The 19,260-nt window shown below is 42.3% G+C and overlaps 1 protein-coding gene and 1 long non-coding RNA gene across 11 annotated transcripts in view; one reads left to right on the top strand and one right to left on the bottom strand.

The window, feature by feature from the left end:
- Window positions 1-34: 34 nt before the first annotated feature.
- Window positions 35-18,668, top strand: LOC308176706. The gene is made up of 3 exons (XR_013938516.1): window positions 35-103; window positions 15,893-17,172; window positions 18,435-18,668. It is a non-coding gene; the product is annotated as an uncharacterized lncRNA (long non-coding RNA).
- Window positions 128-19,260, bottom strand: part of LOC308176705 (uncharacterized protein) — a 139,778-nt gene continuing 120,645 nt past the window's right edge. For all 10 annotated transcript variants that reach the window (XR_013938509.1, XR_013938510.1, XR_013938511.1 and 7 more), the window contains 5 exons: window positions 18,242-18,329; window positions 6,929-8,363; window positions 6,339-6,388; window positions 4,820-4,942; window positions 128-3,680 (listed from right to left, as the gene is read on the bottom strand). The gene's annotated coding sequence lies outside the window, so the exon portion shown is untranslated. The remainder of the gene's footprint in view (window positions 3,681-4,819; window positions 4,943-6,338; window positions 6,389-6,928; window positions 8,364-18,241; window positions 18,330-19,260) is intronic.

Below are 19,260 nucleotides of genomic sequence, written 5' to 3'. Positions count from 1 at the left end.
ATGGCCGCGCGGTCCGCCCGGCCCGCCCGGCCCGCCCGCCGCCCGGCTCGGCAGCGGCAGCAGGTGCCCGACCCGCTCCGCGCCGCGCCGCAGCACCGCGCAGGTAGGAGCGAGGGGAGCCGGGGAGCCCGCGAGGGGCGGGCGGGGGGAGGCCGCGAGGGTCGCGGACGGGCCCCCCGGGTGGGCGCAGGGGTGGCCCCGGTGCTGCTGGGGGGACGGGAGCCCGCAGCCCCCCGGGACCCTCGGGACCCCCGCAGCCCCCTGAGCCAAGACCCGGCCGCTGTGCTCACGGTCCGGGGGTCCGCGTCCTGCCCCCCCCCCCCGAGCGCCTCTGCCTCTCCGCAGGCTGCAAGCGTCGCCCGGTCGCGGTGCACGCCGCCCCGGGGCTCGCCCTGGCTGTGCCGGGGCAAAATCCCTGCCTGCAACTGCGGGAGAAGAGAGTGGCGGTGACCTGCCGGCGGCACAGCGCTGCAGCTGCCTGCCTTCCTAACCGGCGGCTGTTCGCAAAGTTAAACTCGTGGTCAGGGATAAAAGACTGAAGAGGAGTTTGCAGCGTCTGCTCTGGGAAGTTTAATACCGTTCAAAACTGGGCTCCGACTGCAAATCAGTATGAACTTTGATAAAGTTTTGATTAAAATTTTTGATTCGATTTTTAGTTTATTTTACTGGGCTGCTCCGATTGCCTTTACCTGGCGCGTGGATCTCTCCCCGAGAGTTTAGTTTGTGCAAACAAAACTTTATCCATGTTTTTGCCCCGCTAAGTTAAGCGTGCACCAGGAAAGTTGCTCAGACGAGATGGGAAGTGCCACAGTTTGCCGGTGGGCTGGCACTGCCTTTGAGGGGACGGGACGCAGTTATAGCCAGTGGCATCGTGCCTCCGGGACACCCAAAATGCCCCACACCGTTATAGGCGTTTGGCCTCCAAGCAGCCTGGAAAACAACATAATGGCAAAAGACATGTAGGGCAAGGAAAATGGCCAGAAAGGTGCTGGGGAGCTAATGTAAAAGAGACAAAAACTCTCCTGGGAAGCAGCAAATGAAGTGGAGGGGGGTGGGTGGAGCCACGCACACCTGCGAGGAGGCTGCTGTGTGGCACTGCAAGGTACCGCGCTGGGAGCCGTAACGTGCCATCGCTGCCTGGCCTAACTGAGAGCCAAAGTCTGAATCAACAAGTGTATTTAAAGGAAGTTATTATTTCTAAACGTTTCTAAGAGGCACTAATAAGGCTAAACCAAATCAAAATCAGCTTGGTGTTTTTGTGGGGACTCCTCTGGGGGGAGGCAAGGTGGGCTCTTGTTCTCCAGCCATCCCACCAGCTCCCCAGGCTCTGAAGGATGGAGATAACACAAAGAACAAGAACTGAGGGACCTGGAAAAATGAGCGAATCTGTCACTTTTACCAGAAGCCCTCTTCTGCAAATAGGAGGTGGTCAGACAGGGAAGGAGGGGATGCGGAGTTCCCCAAGCGAGACCCCATCGTTCCCATGGACTATCAGTCTTGCACACTTGACTAGCGCTGTAGCACCCAGCTTCTGCAGTTCTGGCTTTAATAAAGTAATGCCAGCCATGCAAATTAGACATTACTTCATTCTCATTAAATGTCACACGCTGCGCTAGGCAGTTATGTTGATTTTCTCTGTATTGACAACAGGCTCTGACTTGTACTGGGAACAAAGAAAAGATGCTCAGCAGGAGGATGTATGTACTGATATATAAGAACATGGCTTAATTAGTGATGTGTGGCAGAGAGCTCCCAAGCTAGGAGTGCAGATTTGCAAATCCAGATGTTTACAGAGGGCCGCGAATTACATTACTCCATCTAATTACAAACTGCCTTGTTAATCAATGTCACTGAGATACAATAGGGCAATTGATGTTCAGATACAATGGCAGCCGGGTCAAGGTATTAACAAACTATAATAGATGCTGTAGGTATTGGACAGAAACTAAGGTATTTCTCAAGCAGAACCCTTTTTGGTTTGTTTTTCAGAAGTACTTATATGGGTACGGAGAAAATGTGTGAACTGTCCATCTCATGGTAACTAGCCATGACCTAGTTGTTGACAGTTTGAGCACAGTCTGTAGAACGCCTTGAATGTTTCACCCATGCTTAAAGAAAAGCACCAACTTGGAAATAATCTGGAGGAATAAAGAAAAACAATGGAATGATCCTGAAGAACCCAGGAATCTCTGAAGAATCGCTTTAGAACCAGTTACTGTCCTGCTCAGGCAATGAGAGGGTTGCTTGTCTCAGTCCAGAAAAAATACAGAAAGACCAAAATAAACTGGTTTTTACCTTACAGAAGAAAGTTTAAATCTAAGAGGTACTGAACTAGATCTAGATCTCTAGAAACTAGAGCACAATTTAGCCACAAAGCAGTTTAAATCATGAGCAACAGCATTACCTACCCTGCATTACCTTGTCAGTGAGCCTTAATCCTGTTTAAAGGAAAGCACCACTGGAAACTCAATCTGACTAGACATTTAACTTTAGCTCCACTTATGAAAAAAAGCTTCTACGGGGGGCAAGCATAAGCTTTTCTGAAAACAAGTACAGAAAAATCTACTAGAAGCCTTTTTTTCCTTCAAGAGAATAATTTATCAAGAGTTTAACTAGCTGTGTAGAAAACCACCCTTTCACAGACTACTGCCTTTTGATTTAATACTTCTTGAGTACAAAATACAAGGTCTGGCCCGTAACTGGATAACTTATATGAAATGCAGTTTGTTTGCTGCTATATTAGTTTATGAAGGATAAACAGCAAAAAGCAATTCAGGGATTCATATATGGCCATATAAACTTAAGATACTCCTCTTCCCAAGCATCTACTGGGATTCTGTACAAAGTCTGAGGATGTGTGAAAATGAGATTTAGAGCAAAACAGCTCTTGCTGATCCATACTGCACACTATCTACAACCATCTCATTTTCTGTTGTAAGAGAGATTTGCATGTGTTTATGGAGATTTGCTTACGGTGTCACCTTCAGCTACCACAGCAAGCAATTAAGGTATCTCAAAGAGCAGACTGAGTTCAGTGAAGGAGTACACAGCAGGAGCAGATGAACTGTTAGGGTCCCACCCAGCAGAAATGATCTGTCATTCCACACCCCGTGGAATAAGAAAGGCCGCAGAGACTTGCTGGGCCACGTGCCTGCCAGCACAGGTTGTACAAGCAGAGGAAGGACGGAAAATGGCACAGACGGTCTGCTTCAGATGGCCATGCAGAGCAGCACCAAGCCAAAGGAATTCTCTTGTGATCACTTGTGGTTGTAGGAGAAAGAAGGGATGCTGAGGGTAAAACCCAGCCAGTAACATGGACCCCTACAGAGTGCATATGCTTGCTGGGTGCATACCTGAGAACAACCGCCAGGTAGACATTTGCAAATATTCATTTCCAAACATTCTCTAATTTTAGTTGATCAAATTAAACCAGATTGCTTCCCAAGGTTAATCATACGCTCCTTCCTATAGAGAAATAGTTCTGATTTTTTACTTTCAGATCTCACTTCTGGCCAGAGAATATCAAACAAATTAAGCTTAGCGTTTTCCCCGTATTGTAATGTGTTTTGAAATGTTCGCAAAGACAGTGATAAAATGTTGAAATAAAAATTCACCTTTTGCAGTTACCATCATGGCAAATCTCAGTCTCAGAAGGGAGAAATTTTGATGGATACGGGTAACTGCAAACAGAAGGTTAAAAGAGAAACTGTTAGATGATCTTAACCAAAGTGGAGAGTGCAGCAGTAAATGAATATGAAACTGTCGACCTTGAAGGATCACTGGGCTGTACGGATATCGGGTTTTGTATGTTTTCCAAGAACAACACAGTTTATTAACATAACATGGGTAATGTTGTCTGCTGCTTTTTATTGGCTGCCTGCAGCCTTTGACATCTAATCTCCCATTTATATATTACATAGGATAATGTTAAAAGTGGGAAAAATGTTAGCTCAATGCCAAAGATACTTGAAAGCACCATCCTTGAGACAATTATTAAACATTCTGGTTTATACAACCATAATTGTCCATAAGTCCACAGTGCTGTCAAGCTTTTCTGTCTTCTTTATTTTAAAGTAATGTTGGGTTTCAGTCTTGCCTTGAGAGACTGTCTGCTTTACAGCTAGATCTCTACTGTATTTACGGATAGCATGAAAGCTAATGCTTGGATAGGATATTAGCAGGTTTTCTTTCAGTAACAAAAAATTCCAAAGTGAGCAATGATGCCAAAGTCAGGAGCTTGACCCGTTTTCCTTGTCACACACTTCTGTCAAAACATGTACATTGTTACAAATAACTAACTCACATTGAAACTTAGTCGCTATTCAAATAGGTAATTGTATTTTAACAGGGCAAAATTCCAACCCAAGCAGCCAGAGAACACTCAGCTAAAGCCAGTGTGGGTTGGAACAGCGTGTGTGCTTGCTGTAATTGTAAACGGGGCTACCTCGGTCATGCTTCCTTTTGAGACTTAAAAGAATTAAGACCAATGCTGTCCAAATGTTAACTGAAACTCCTAATAATTAGGGGTTATTAGGGACTGTTGGTTGGGTTTATTTTCTACTACAGTTCTCTTGTATTTGGGGATTCTATTTATATGCAGAATTAAGAGCTGTGTTTGCACAGGTAATCCAATCTTCTCTGTGTAATTTAGCCAATGATTTTTTTTTCCTGGCCCTTAGTTTTGGCTGTGTTTCAAGATGAACACTGAAACTGCATTACTAAAAATAATCTCATTCAATATATTTTACCTGAAAGGATAAACCAGACCAGCCTACAAATGATGGGTAAAATTCTGAAGTTTTTTTTTTTTTTTACTTACCCAGGAAGCCTCTCATTGCACCAGAGGTACTGAGCGGGACTTCTCCGTGTACATCCTCCCCTCTAGTGGCTGCTCTTCTCACAGAAAAGTAACAACTCGTCAGCACTTCATCTGTATTAGGCACTAAGTGATGGGTACAGGATGGAGGGATGATAGACAGGAAGGCAACAAGTAGACACAATTTTTAATGTACTACAAAATTCAAATCTCTTAGTGATATGAGCCTTATCAAGACAGAGATGCGCAACAAGAGCTGTAGATTTGACAGTATTTTTGTGAAAAATGCAATGTTTTGCTTGAGAGATGATAATAGTTGTGATCACTTACATGCAAGACCAGCTTCTCAGCCATTTCTGTCCCTCACACCAATCTTTTTTTGTTGTTTTGCCTCATTTATCCCATATTGCCAGTACCTTGCAGGACTCACAGAGTTAGAAACCGTCAGTAACTGCCCGTAAACCAGCCATCCCACTTAGCTCTTCCAAATGTTTTCCTCCTATCCACTACATACTTTCTCAACATCTAAGTCTCCATCTTCATCGTTTACTGTTCAGCTATTTCTATTATGGGATTAGTGCCTATAATGCAACCCTGCGCCCCCTCCCAAATTGCTGTCACAGTGCTGAGACAAACCCATGACCGGTAGGAGGATGAGGCAGCTCAGACAGCACTGCAGAAGCCCAGCTACCCATAGGTAGAAAACAAGGCTGCAGAGGTACAACCAGCACGTGGGATATTTTGTAAGGACCTATTTCTTGCCTGCAGACAGTGGCAAGTGGTCATGCAAGCAAGTCCATGCGCCATACTGCAGCTCTGGCCAGCTTTTCCAGGCATTGAACCAGAGACACTGTGGGGCCTAAACACCTCAAGCTCAGTGGGTAGGCTGGAAAAATATCTGGAAAAATATCAGAGGGGGAGAGAAAACTTGCTGGAATTTCATTCCTGTCTCACACGGGTGTCAAACTGTGAGAGTTTTCCAGTCCTTCAACTGAAGACATCTTTATTCCTCTCTGCTTTCTGTCATCCCTTTGCTTTCATCCATTTATACCACTATCATAGCAGGGCTGCTCTGTTGCTCTCTCCCGCCAGACACGTCTTTTCTGGTTCTGAACAGAACAGTCTAGGTCTTTGTAACCTACAGCGAATGGAAGATTTCCTTAATGTTTCTCAGTGCTCTGACAGTATATGCTAGAAAAGGCTATTAGATACTTCCCCTTTTTGACTGCACTCGTTGGAAATATACAGTGTCTGGCACAGAAACTATTACAGGGCAATCCCAGAGTGCCTTTCCACCAGAAACCAAAATCTGACATGACAATGATGACTATCAGATCTGGAGGCTTAACTTTTAACCACAAGTTATCAGCAGTTAAAATCCTAATATTAATATTTCATTAAGGTCTCCTCCTTCTGAGTAACTAATTCATTACTCAACTAGTTAAAAGTATTTACAGGCTTCCCAGCAGAATTCAGAACAACCTGTGGTTAAGCAATAACTCTAAAATAATGGATTACTTACAAATTCTTTGAACTTCTACTGGGACAATTCTCACTGTATTTTATTTCTCTCTAGGTTTGAATGAGAAAATTATTAGTAGTTATGTGTATTTTCAGCAAAAAATTGAAATAATAAATTCCATCAGATACTGACTACAGCTACTTTTTATCATAAAATTTTACAAATTCCCCACCAGTGAGCTCATTAGTGTAAATGATAGAACCTTATCTCAGGTTTAAAGTCAGCATTTTTACTTCACTACCAAACAGCCTGTTTCCTTTCGTGACATGATAATTGAGGACTTTACTCTTGAAAGCAAGGAAAATATTCCTCTCTGTTTTTGCAGGGCAGTCGAGTAGGGCTGGCAAAAAAACAAGCAGGCCAAGTGGGATTTCAGTGTTGCTGTTATCCTTTTGGAAGCCCTTCCAAAAGAAGCAGAGCCTCCGCAGGGGAAGAAGTGCACTTTGCAACACAGGGGTGTTGTGAGAGGCAGGTGTCAAGGGAAGGCAGAGGATGAGGGCTATTTCTAAAGAAAATAATAGACTCTTCCCTCATTCCTTGTTCTACCTTCCAAAATCTTTGTGGCATTGAAGTACCATGTATTTACATACCTGCTGTTATGCCAGGACAGCATCAGTACTGCTCAGCATACTTCAGTTCCTCACCACAGCTGGGAAACCACAGAATCATGCTGGCAACAAGCACAGGAGGTAGAAGTCTCCTCCTGGCTTTCCAGAAGCACCTGCAGAGATGGTGGTAAGAGGAACAGAGTTAAGCTCTTAAAGACACTGGCAACTAAAATAAAGGTAACACTCAAAAATACCTGGTTGAAAATGATGACTTCCATGACAGAGAGGGGGAAAGGAGGGCAAAACTCTGAGTGCCAACCAAACTGTCATGACTCCAGGCTGGAAACTACCAATCTAGTAAGGACAGAGTAAACCTGTAAACGAACGTATGAGCACTGTTCCATACTGCTTATTGAACTCTTTTTATATATAGTGATCTCCCCCATTCATCACAGTACATCAAAATAACTAATGAATAAGGGCAAGGGCTACAGTTAAACTGTTCAGAGGGCTCGCTGTGTTTGGGGTAGCTGGTCAGAAAGGGGGGTGAGGCCATTGTCATTATGTCAGGTGTTCATCCCATGCCTTCTGAATTCGTAACATTGCCAATTTCCATCTTCTGCACACATCTGGTATTTTAAGCAGTTGTCTGTGGCTCTGAACGAGTGCCCCATCCCCCAGTACTCGTTCAGGCAAAAGCCTGCCTGGCTCCTGGCAGTGCCGGGGAGCCCTGCTCGCATTTGCACCCGCAGCTCCCGCGGGCCGAGCGGGTGCCTGGCACGTCAGCCCCCAGCAGGGTCCCTGGGCTCCTGCAGCTCCGCTCCGACCTCAGTGCAGGCAAGCTTCAAGGCAGTTCGCTTGAGTGACACGAGAGAAAATAGGATAGCTACAGACATGAGAGCCTTTACTGGTGAAATGCTGGTAGTCTTCAGCAGTGCAACAAACAAAACAACAAATGGCGAGCTGCAGACATGGAGATTTTGTGCAGCTGAGTTAATAAAGGCTGGAGAGACATAGCTGTCTGTGCCATGAAGTCAGTGATGATTTTTGAAGGAAGCCTAATTCTAGAGACAAGTGCAGCTTAGAAAAAAGTCCTGAATGGAGTTAAAATACATTACTTTGGGGGAGGGGGATATTTCTCATAGAAAACTAAATGTTTTCAGTAATTGGAACAACATAGTTTTAAATATTAAGTCATGAAACAAAGTGCCATTAATTATTTGGCTTGGACCACACTGTACACTCCTACCTCTGAATGTTGGATTTCCAACTGTGCAGCACGCCGGGCCTGCGGTTCACATGCACAGACAGGTCCTCACTGCAACAGCATCCTTTGCAGTTCTGGCTCCTTGTAAAGCTTCATCCAAAGCCTGTCAGGCTCTGAGTCCATTTTGTCTTTCATCCTCTCTCAATCTTGAATTTACTTCACAATCTGTGGCTTTGGATGTTTTATGTAGTTTCTGAAGCTGTATTTGCACTACAAGGTAAGGGTAGAAAAAGAATAAAAAGCAGAACTGCTTCACAAAAAGAGCAAACTTTTAGATTTCCCCTTTTTTTTTTTTTTTTTTTTTTTAAGGCTCACAGAGGACAGGAAAGTGCCTGTACATTGCAGTAAGCTCTGGGCCTGCTACAAGGCTCAGGGCTGTGGAGAAGGAATTTTTTATTTGCTGAGCATCATAAGGATCCCCTAGTGGCACCGGTGTGGAGGGTGGCTGGGATATGCAGGCAGTTCTGCTCTTTCCTAAGGGCCAAAAATACTTGTTTCGTAAACTGCTGATGTGCATGAACTTCACAGGAGATACAACTTGCACTTAGTGTAGATGTGGCTACTGCTTAGCCCAGCTTCTCATTTACACTGGAGTAATTTTTGCATATATATTAAATATCAGAGAGGTGGAAAGCACTATAGATGAATATAGGTACTAGCTTGTCATTTGCACTGCTTCCACATGTACATTTTATCCCCTGGGGGAAAAAAAAATCCAAGATGAGCCTGTCGCAAATATCACAGTTTCTTACATATTCCTTCCCCTAACTATACCCAGAAACCGATTGTCCATCAGTGCCCCTAGCAGCTTGTGACAAACCGTGGTTTCAGTAATTACTGAAGATCCATATTACATCTGTGATACTGCTCACCGGAGGAGTTCAGACCTAGAAAGACAGGCATCATCATTTTTCCTTTGAAGCTGAGACCAAGTCTGAGTCACTGGGCTGGCCACTGACTGGCTCAGCAGATCAGCAGTGGCACCAAACATATTGTATTTATTGAACATAATGGAGGGGAACAGTGAGGTATAGGATGGAAACTGCAGTGATACAAAGGGAGCTAGACAGCACCGGATAAGGAATTGAGTCAGGTATTGGCCAGCTACCAGGAGGAGCATATTTTTAACAAAGATCGTTTGACGGTCAGAATCGGGAAATAAAGGGAATTTTGCTTTGTTTGCAGTCCCCTGTATTGGAGTGATCCACACTTTACCAACATTGTTCAGCACGTCTTTAAGGTATAAAAGTGCTTATGTATTTGCCAAGATGTTAATCTAAAAGGACTTTTTGCGCTTGATGACTTTTTTATTCTTTTAGCTTTTCAAGTAAGCAGGGATTTCTTTGTTTGGATTATGCAAAATATTACCATTGGAGAAGCCTAGCTGCATTCAATGACTCTGCATTACTCCATTTTCTTACAGGGTCAGCACAACTCTTAAAGTCTAGAGTGTACGAATTGGGTTGCATTATCTTTGCACGTTGCCTTTCCTTTATCTATGGAAACTCACCCCACTGGCCTAAGCCCTTTTGCATGACCACTATTTTATTTACAAATTGGCAGTGAAGTGCTGCAGTCTCTCTGACAGTGTGCAATTGCACACGATCTCTTTAGGCTTCAAGACGTACCTTTCATAAATGATGAATTATTCTAAAAGACAGTCCAATTGGCTGCTTTGCATTTTGCATATATTTTTCATATTTCCAAGACAGGACATATGCAAAACCATTTTACTGTGGCAAAACCACAGGAAATATGATGATTTGGAAAAAAGGCCAGAGACCAAAGGTTCTGTTCCTAATTCTTCCACAAATGTGCTGCAGACTGGGTAAGTCACCTAATATTTCTCTGCCTTTTTCCTGCATCTGCACAAGGTTATTTTTTCTTCTAAGGGTTTGAATTCAGTGAATGAAACTCTAATTTATTATTATTAATATATTCCAATAAACGGTTGCAGTGCTTTAGCATTGCTTTGAAGTCAGTCAAATAAGTATTAAAAGAAACCATGAGTTATTAGAAACCTCAGTTCAGTCCATCTGATATGCCTGTGTTGAAATGTTACTCGCGGGACGACCTCCTCAGAACAAGAAACTGATAAAGCTGTGTGTGTGCTAAATGGATCCTGGAGTTTAGAAAAGCTTTTTCTCTCATCACTCATCCATTATGAAAACACTGACATAAGTCGTGGCCCCAAATCACTAAAAGCAACTTCTACTACATAAAGCATTTAAATGTGCCAGTAAATACCTTATAATGGCATCATACCTATCACCATTCATACAGCGCGCTCCTATCTACTTTCATTATTCTCTCCTTCCTCCTACCCTGCCTTACTGTTGTGAATTATGGGCAACTCTTGGAAAAGTGACATACACTTTAATTATGCACATAATACTATAATTGAATCAAACTACTTTGTTTCCCGAAAAAGCTATTCTTTATTTGCTGGCAGGCTGCTTGTTTGTGATCCTAGCATTGTCAGTCACATCAGGAAAGCCATCTTAGTCATAAAATAGCTATTGTAGGGGAAGTATTATTGGTTCTGTACAGGGCTCTTTAATGGTAATTATGTACAGCTTTTAGTAATTTTAAGACTCACCCAAGCATCATTGAAACAAACCATTTGCAATGACATGCAATGATGCCTGCACAGTATTTTTATAAGCAAACTGAAATAAGACATTTTGGTGGTAACATGTAAATTAGCCTTGAGGCTTGCAATGCAATGCTCATCAAGTGTGTAACATTTAATTACAAGACCATTGAGCATGAGTGAAGTCCTCCGAGATTTTCATCCCTACAACAGAAAGATTATCCTACTGAACAGACAATTTGATTCCTCTCCTCAGACGTGGAGCAAATCCTCCAGTCCCTCAGCAAGCCAAACAGGCATTTACAGGACTGATATCTTTCAGGACCTCATCTGGTAAAGTATTTTGTGGAGGTACTGGTGCTTAAAATACCTTGTTGAATCCCACCTGCAAGGGATTGAGACTTGCAGGCACTAGGCACAAAGTACTGTAGTTGGAAGGGGTATAATCTAAGGAAGAAGAGCTCAGTCTGGGCCGTTCTCATTTCTAACTTAATAAACAAAACCATATTGCACTTATGGAGCTACATAGTGTGCACAGTGTGGTGTCTTCATACATTCATTCGGAACTGGTTGTTTCCAATATGCCCAAGTGCACAGCAGCACCAGAAACTCCAGCAATTTTGTCTTCTGCACCAAACCAGTGCCGTTGGCATCCACATGTGTACAGAAACACAGATTAAATCTTTCATCGGCTCCAGCCCCTAGCACAAACAATACTAAATTGTTATTTGTCTCAGCCTCTACTTCTAGATGCTTCTAGAAAAGGTTGTGAATGTTTTGCTGTGGGGTTTAAGCTACAAGATTGATAGCTGAGGGCATCTATTTTCTAAATGTGGGATTCTGATGTTCAGAAGGCAGCTGGTATGACCAGCCATATGGTGATAAAACAAGGGAGAAATGTCACAACAAAGATTAAGTGTATGGTCATAAGTCATCCAAGCACCTATAGAGCTATATAACCACCTGCCATCTATGGAAATCTTGCAGTCCTCCCAGTGGCATTGCCAGAGGAGATGCCTGGGCATCCACTGACAAAGCAGAGGACCAGCAGGTACCTAAAAAGCTGCACAAAAAGGTTGCACTTGTCCATGGTCTCTCTCCAAGACTGAGCACACATGATATGTAGTAAACAACCTTCCTCCATTTGTTTCTTTCTCTGACTGATTTTCCCCTGCCTCTGGCAAACACCTACATGCTCTTCAGAGCCCAGTTCAGGGCATGGTCAGAGCCCAGTGACTGCTGTCCCCAGATTTTGAGGGCTTGTGACCAAGGTCTACACCCTCTCCGGTAACATGCTTTATTTTCTGGTTATATACATTATTCTCCAAGCAAAATGCTCAATGAATGCACTTGTGGATGTTTCCAATGTTTCCAATGACTAACTCTACCAGCTTACAGTAACAAAGACAGGAAAGTGGAGAAACTGCGAAGTATTTCATACAGGTAAGTTTTGTAGCAATCATTTGCAGCTTACGAAGCATTACCTAGTCTGATGACGAGTGTTATAATTTCGTTTGTTTTCTTAAAGTCATAAAGCTTGGCGTTATATAAATGTGTGTAAAATTTGTCATTTGTTAAAAAAACAGTGTAGAAAGTTTCTATCCTCATTTTTGGTCTGTATCTTTGATGAATTGCATAAAAAATCAGAAAGGTAAAGTGGGAAAAACAAATACTGTTGTGAAAGAGTAAACTGTAATAGTTTTGCTCATAATTTTAAGGGCCTCCTCATTTCTGAGTTTTGAATACTTGAAGTTGGCAACATTAGTGTTTTGTCAGGAGTTAGGAAAGTTTACAAGAATTTGACTACAAAAACTGATTGAAATGAACTGACATCTGGGTTACAAGAATCAAATAGAAAATCGTTAGCCATTTCAAAAATCCAAAATTGATACTCTTTTCAAGTATTCTTAAGAGATGAAACAACATCCTGTAGGTTTGCTGGAGATAGGAGTTTGATTTTCAATTAGTGCACTAAATATATTTGCTAACTTACTTGTTGCAGACAACATAATGTGTGTTGTCCTGGTTGTCTAGATGCTGGACAAGGAAAAGCCCGAGGAACTAGCTGCCCAGCTGGCTGTGGCAAGGAAAGAGACCAGATCAGAGACAGCTATCATTAATGTTCTGAAAAGATATAGCTTCCCAACAGTCAAATGTTACCTTTTTATGCAAATAGTCATCACAACAGCATGCTCAATCTTTGCTATTGCATGATTAGTGTTCTCATGTGTAATCAATAAATGCCCAGAGCCTCTCCCTGTAATGGCTGTTTTGCTCAGTCTCTCCAGTAGGGAGGTCTGTTCAGCACCAGGTTTTCAGCAGATCAAAATGAGGAATCAATAGCCTGAGAATAATCTGCCCACTTGTCCTTATGAAATATTTGTATTTTTTCCATGCAAGATCTAACAGACCAAATGACTTTTCCAATACAGAAGGGTTTAGTGCCCCGTATGGAAATGCATCGTCTACACAATTGCCAGCACATGATAGAACCTCTCAAGGTCACTGGTGAATGGACTGAAGGGCTTTAATAAAGCTTTAAAGTCAAATCATGCCAAACACCCACCTAAATGGTTACAAATTGCCTGTGAGTACAGTGCTTAGGTGAGCGTGGCCTCAGAGAGGATGCGTGGCTTTCCTCTCATGAGCACGCTCCACAGATGTACCCCCCTGCTGCTACACAGCAAAATGCAATGTCCTCTCTGCTCTCTCTGTTGTAGACCTTACCTAGGGAAGGGATGCTGATGCCAGCCTCCTTTCCTGGTTGGTTTTACCGGCACAGCACATGACAGCCGCCCACTCCTCAGTCTGCCCCATGAGCGGGGAGCGGGGCTGGGGGGCACCTCTGCATGCATATCGTGGTCTGCCCCCCAGGTGTCCCCCTCTGGTTTCAGTTGTACCATATCACCTTTTTTTAATTTGAAAAGTGAACACACTAAAATTGTTATTAATAATTATAGTGGTCATTTAAAAGGACTTAAGGGCTATTTTCAGTTGGTTTCTTTTCTTGACTCCTTTAATACAGCCACAAGAACAGAGTAATCTCCACAGATGTCGTTTCTGATCTGGGATATATATGTTCTTATCGTGGCTTTCAAAGCCCTCAGCAAAGGGTCTGAGGTTACATTTTCTTTTTTAGCTTGGTTTCCTAAGGAAATGAGGGTCATGCCATTGCTGTCTGTCTGTCTGTCCTGATTTTTCTCTCATACTGCCTCACAGAAACTTTTTAGCCTGTCGGACAATTTCAGCTGAAATAAAAAAGCAATGTAGGTCTTGAGAATAAGTGGATACCTGTAAGACTTCACAGACATTTTTGGTTGGAGAGAAGAAGGAAACACAGGTCTCCACTGTAGCTGAGCAAAGGTGAGGAAAATGCAGCCTGTGCCACATGCTTGGCAGCAGCTGACGAGCAAGCCAATACCGGCTGCTCATCAGCACGAGGCTAAGTTTGGACAAGCCAGAGCAGAAACTGCTTCTTGGCTGGTGAGGGTACAACAGTGAGACCTGGCAGCTTGCATCAGCAAGAGGCTCCGAGGAGCAAAGGGCACGGCTCTCTCTCAGGCAAGCCTCTAGTTCTGCGCTTCACAGCTGTAGTTACAATTGCATCGTCATATTCTGTCTCCCCTGCCAAAATATTCTGGATGTTTTGCAGATGACACATGGCAATGCAATTCCTGTTTTAGAGATGTTACAACTTAGGGACATAAATTATATTAATTCTTAAAGCCTACTCTTTGTCTGAATCTTGAGTTACAGGCTGGAATATAACCTCACTGATCAAAAACATCCCAGCTTCTCTCAGACAGGGCGCAATCTTCTTTGTGTGTGTAGCTGAAACAGAGCTCCCACTAAATTCAGTTGTCCTGCAGGACAAAACTTGGGCTGTGCTGCTTTGTGTTTGTTTGGTAGCACTTGACAGGATAATGTAAGCACATTTATTTCTATATACTTTATAAGTATCAGTACTTGGTGGTAGGCAAAAGCAGTGAGAGAAATACACACAAAAATTATATATATGAAAACATAAATGAACGACTGATGGTGACAAAGAAAAAAAAATCACCACTACAAAACACAAAATCAATAGATTATGAAAGCTACTCTGAGGCTTCCACTACTATCATCCCAAGGTTTTATTATCAAATATCAAAAAATCATTACTGCAGTATCAAAACATTCATAATAACAAAACAAAAATTCCACTCAATCTGTTCCTGCAGGGATCTGATCTAAAAGTCCACAAAAAAAAAATAATTGCTGTGAAAATGGCTGTTAGCCAGTTCTGTCATCAGCCAGCCTCGGTCTCTGACTGTACACTAGTCACTGCATTTCAGTGCCACCACTGTAGGTAACTTCAAAAGGATTGCTCAGGCAAACAAACTATAACCAAATCAGACAAAGTATGAAGCCTTTTAGAAAAACTCGTAAGTACTGTTATCGGGTGCTCTATTTGAAGCTTAATGTCTTTTTATATCTAGCATATCTGATTCCCTATCATTTAGAGATAACTTATTAGTCAAAATAAGCCCTACGTTGCCTCCTTCTGCTAAAGACCAGTTCTTATCAGCTTTAACTTTCACCACATTTCTTTCCTCAAAAGCAAGCGGCACTCCAGATAGCATGGGAAAACTTCAGCATTGCTCTCTATGTGGAATAAAGCTTTAAGGAAATCAGGTTTCTACATGGAACACTGCTTTTTGTTTGTTTGACACTAATTCTGCACCTTTCATATATACTTAGGCATAGTACTTTCAAAGCTAACATAACTCCTTTTAGAGCCTACAGATAAACACAGCTTCTAGTTCATAATGGCAGTATTTGGGGGATCATTTTCTGTTTACATGCATAACAAGAAAAGGAAAAAAAAGCTTTCTGGTTCAGTTCACCCAGGGAGATCTGTTTCATTCCCATTTTACACCTGAAACCCTGAATCTGACCTGAGATTCATAACCCAACTCAGCTCTTTGTAGTGCACTGTTGTATTTAACAGAGATTTTATAAGGGCTTCCTGTACTTGGGGGCAAATCATAAATGTACACCAGTAATAGAGGTTTGTCTTGTCTTATGCTTAAAATAAATAAAACGCATTGCACTTCGATCACAACTTGTAAAAATTATACCTTGTTTGGCTGGCTTTCCTCTTTAGGGTGCCAGGAGCAGATGGCCATTCTGAATCTCCAGAAGATGCACCAAGTTGGCTGACCAGACCAAAATAAGAAGGTTTAAAAATTAAGGGGTATATGCAGGACCAACAGAATTAAACCAGGCTGCTTTCAGTTGGACAAACTCGTGAGACCTTAAACTGTGCTCTTACTTGTGGGAAAAGACCTGTGGGGAAAGTACCCCAGCCCCCCAAATGAGACCTTTGTAGCCGAGGAACATCAAATCAAAATAGCATGTGAGCAGAGTGCAGATCTGGCTTACATATTCTGCCTACATGGCCTTGGCTTTTCTTCTGCTACAGGCAGACTGTCTGAAGTCACCCTCCAGCCTTTCAGCTGATAATCTACTTGCTGACAATAACTAGCAAAAGACTAACATTGCGCCTGGCTCTGCAGTAGACTCAAAACAGCCCACAGGCACAGTGCAGGGTCAGACTGCTGCGAGGCTGTTTGTTTATTTTGGTTGACATTTTCCTTTGTCAAGGATCTGTTCCTTGTTATTCAGCATGTATAGCCCTGCACATATCCTATCTGTTTAACTGTCTTTGGATAAAAGTGGGTATTTTCCCATGTCAATAAATGTTCTGGTGTGAAGCTGTGAGCTGGCCTCAGAGAGAACCACCCCCTGCTGCGTATCTCACTTCTGCATTGAGTTTTCTTTGTTAATCATGTGCAAAATAAGAAGGCTTTCTGTCTAGCAAAAACCCATCATTAATTTTTCATATGAGCACTAAAGTCTTGAGCAGAATCCTTAAGTGGCTTCAAAGAAAAAGGAATAATAAAGCCAAGGAGCTACATTTTCCTTTTCCCTTTCTTCATTATTTGATATTGTAAGAAAACTTCTTAATGCAAAAAGTACAGTTCTCTCAGTTGCACAGTGACACATTCATTTTGAAGACTACATTTGACCTTCAACTTTGTCCTTCATTAGCAGGACTACACCTAAACACGCCTTCATTTTACTGCAAATGAGACAGATGCAATGTGTATTCTGCTCAGATCCAGCATTAGGATTATCCCAAGAGTGGCATTTATGTCCTTGTAGTTCTTTGGTATAAATAAATATCAAAGTAGGAAGACCAATCTGTACTCCACTAGGAATAATAAACTAAAATAATATGGCACTGATTCTGTTTGGGTTGTCTAAATGTGTTTTTATGATTGTATATGTTTATGGCTTTCTCACACAGCCACCATGAATTCCAGGCAATTAAAAAGGACATGAGTTCTGAAGCATTTTAAAAGGGGCTTTGCCTTCCAAATGGTATGTATTAAAAGTAGAATACATTTTTTATTGACAGGGCTACTGCAAAGTCAACAGTCACACATTTCCCTTGCTCCAAATTTCTTCCCCTTCTTCTCCTGCCAGCAATAACTGATTAGAATATTCCTCTAAGCTGAGAAGAAAGGGAGGGAAAGACTACTTTTATGTTTGCACATATATTAGTCACATTGCTAGCTTAAGCCTGTGCACCCTAGATTGGAAAGAAGCTCAGAGGTAGTATATAGCAGGCCTTGTATCAGGTATATCAACCTACCTATATGCTAAACCATCTGCTTTTTCACATTGACCAAGTTCAGTGTCACCGTGCACAGCTGAGAACAGGCCTGTCCCTGCTGTACATTGCCCAGTTTACCTACACTTGACCAAGTGGCACAGATTTTTGAGGCATGTTTGTAGAAAAATAACCTATTTAATTGGATAAATAAGTAATTCTGCTCCAATCTACCTTGAACTGGCATGAGTTACTGAACAAAGCAAAGACCTGAGTAAAAAAGTCAAAATATGAGCAGTGAAAAAGCAGTACTTTTGATCATACTGTTAAAAATTGCCAGGTTAGTTCTGTTATTTACATCAATTCAAAGACAGAGCTGAGAGAAAAAAAAATCTTTAAACAATTTTCCAATTACGATCTGAATTAAGTCCAGTTTCAAAAATTTATATTCAAGAATACTTAGACAAGAAAATTGAATTTCATAGGTAAACCAAATAGGTGCATTTTTTGAAGGTAAAAATATATTGTTCCTACCCCAGGTCTCCAATCACACAACTTTATACATGAGAAAATGCTAATAAATGTAAGAAGAGAGAGGATGATTATGTTTGAAATTTCCCTTCCTCCACTAATTTTTATAGGAGTTTACGAATCCTTGATATTAGCAATCTATATACCCTGTTCCACAAAGTCTCCACAGCAGTCACTGGAACAACTCATGGACTTGGATGGTAATAGAATAAAATCTCAAAATCTGGCCAGAATCATGAAAGAAGAATTTACTAAAAAAGTGTAGCTACAACAATGATCTGCTCCTAGCAGATCTAGATCAAGTACCTGAAATCTCTGCGAGGTCCAGGGACACGGCACGATAGTCTGAACTTCAGCTCTTGCTCCCTTGGTTCCATCAAATCCGCGGTACACCCTTTGGATACAGATAGGCTTTGTTACGGCTGAATAGTTGCAACAGCTTCCAAAACAACACCTCTATGACCTGTGCTCTTCCTCTGTTTTCTAATGTGGGATCTAGCTGATGGACTTTCCCCAGAAGATATTGTAAGGACTTTGAGAAGAGATGCACAAGGGCAGGAGCTAACTGAATGTCTGAGAAGGGCTGCCTGCAGTGCCTGAACACCCTGAAGAAGAGGACTATGCTGCTGAGCTTTTCTCCTGTCACCTGCCACAGCAGGTAAGAGTAGGAGGAAGGCTGAGTGCTGCCATTCAGACACCTCTATCCCTTTCTCTCTGGAGCCTAGGGAGATGTTTGCATTCTACAAAAAGAGGTAATTTAGGGGATATGGTGGGGAGGAGGGCAGTCCCCATGCTTTCTGATTCTACCTGTCCATCATTACCTTAAAATCTTGCATGACCTTCTCTTTTGCTCTTTCTTTGTTATCATAAATTATCAGTTTAAAACTCAATGGAATTGCTGTTTGGATTTAAAAGAGATGTGCTCGCTGGAGAAATGAAATCCTGTACTGGGTGGTGACTTGCCAGTCCACAGTGGCACCCAGGTACTAGAAGACAACTTTTCAACAGGTAAAAAGCAGCAACAATCAACACTGATAACTTGTGGCAACGAGCACTGTCAGACTGACCTCCTGGACACTGCAGCTGAATTATTAAACAAAATGGCAGAGCAGCTAATTAACCTGATAGCAAAGAAAGAGCTTCTATCTAATGTCTGTTTAGCCTTGTACAGTAGGAGTGAGCAGTAGAAGAGAGCATGCACAACGGGCTTGGGCAAACATGAGTGGAACTTCTACCTCAGAGGAAACCAACCTTTCAGAGTCCACAAATAACAATGTTTTATGTGAAAATCACTAGGGATTTCCATCGCTTTGGTCATAAGACAT

Source organism: Anser brachyrhynchus (genome assembly GCF_964034855.1).
Source record: "Anser brachyrhynchus genome assembly, chromosome: 12".
In the NCBI taxonomy this organism is placed as follows: Eukaryota; Metazoa; Chordata; class Aves; order Anseriformes; family Anatidae; genus Anser; species Anser brachyrhynchus.
Note: the sequence above shows the minus strand (reverse complement) of the source record. Positions and strands in the feature narration are given on the sequence as shown.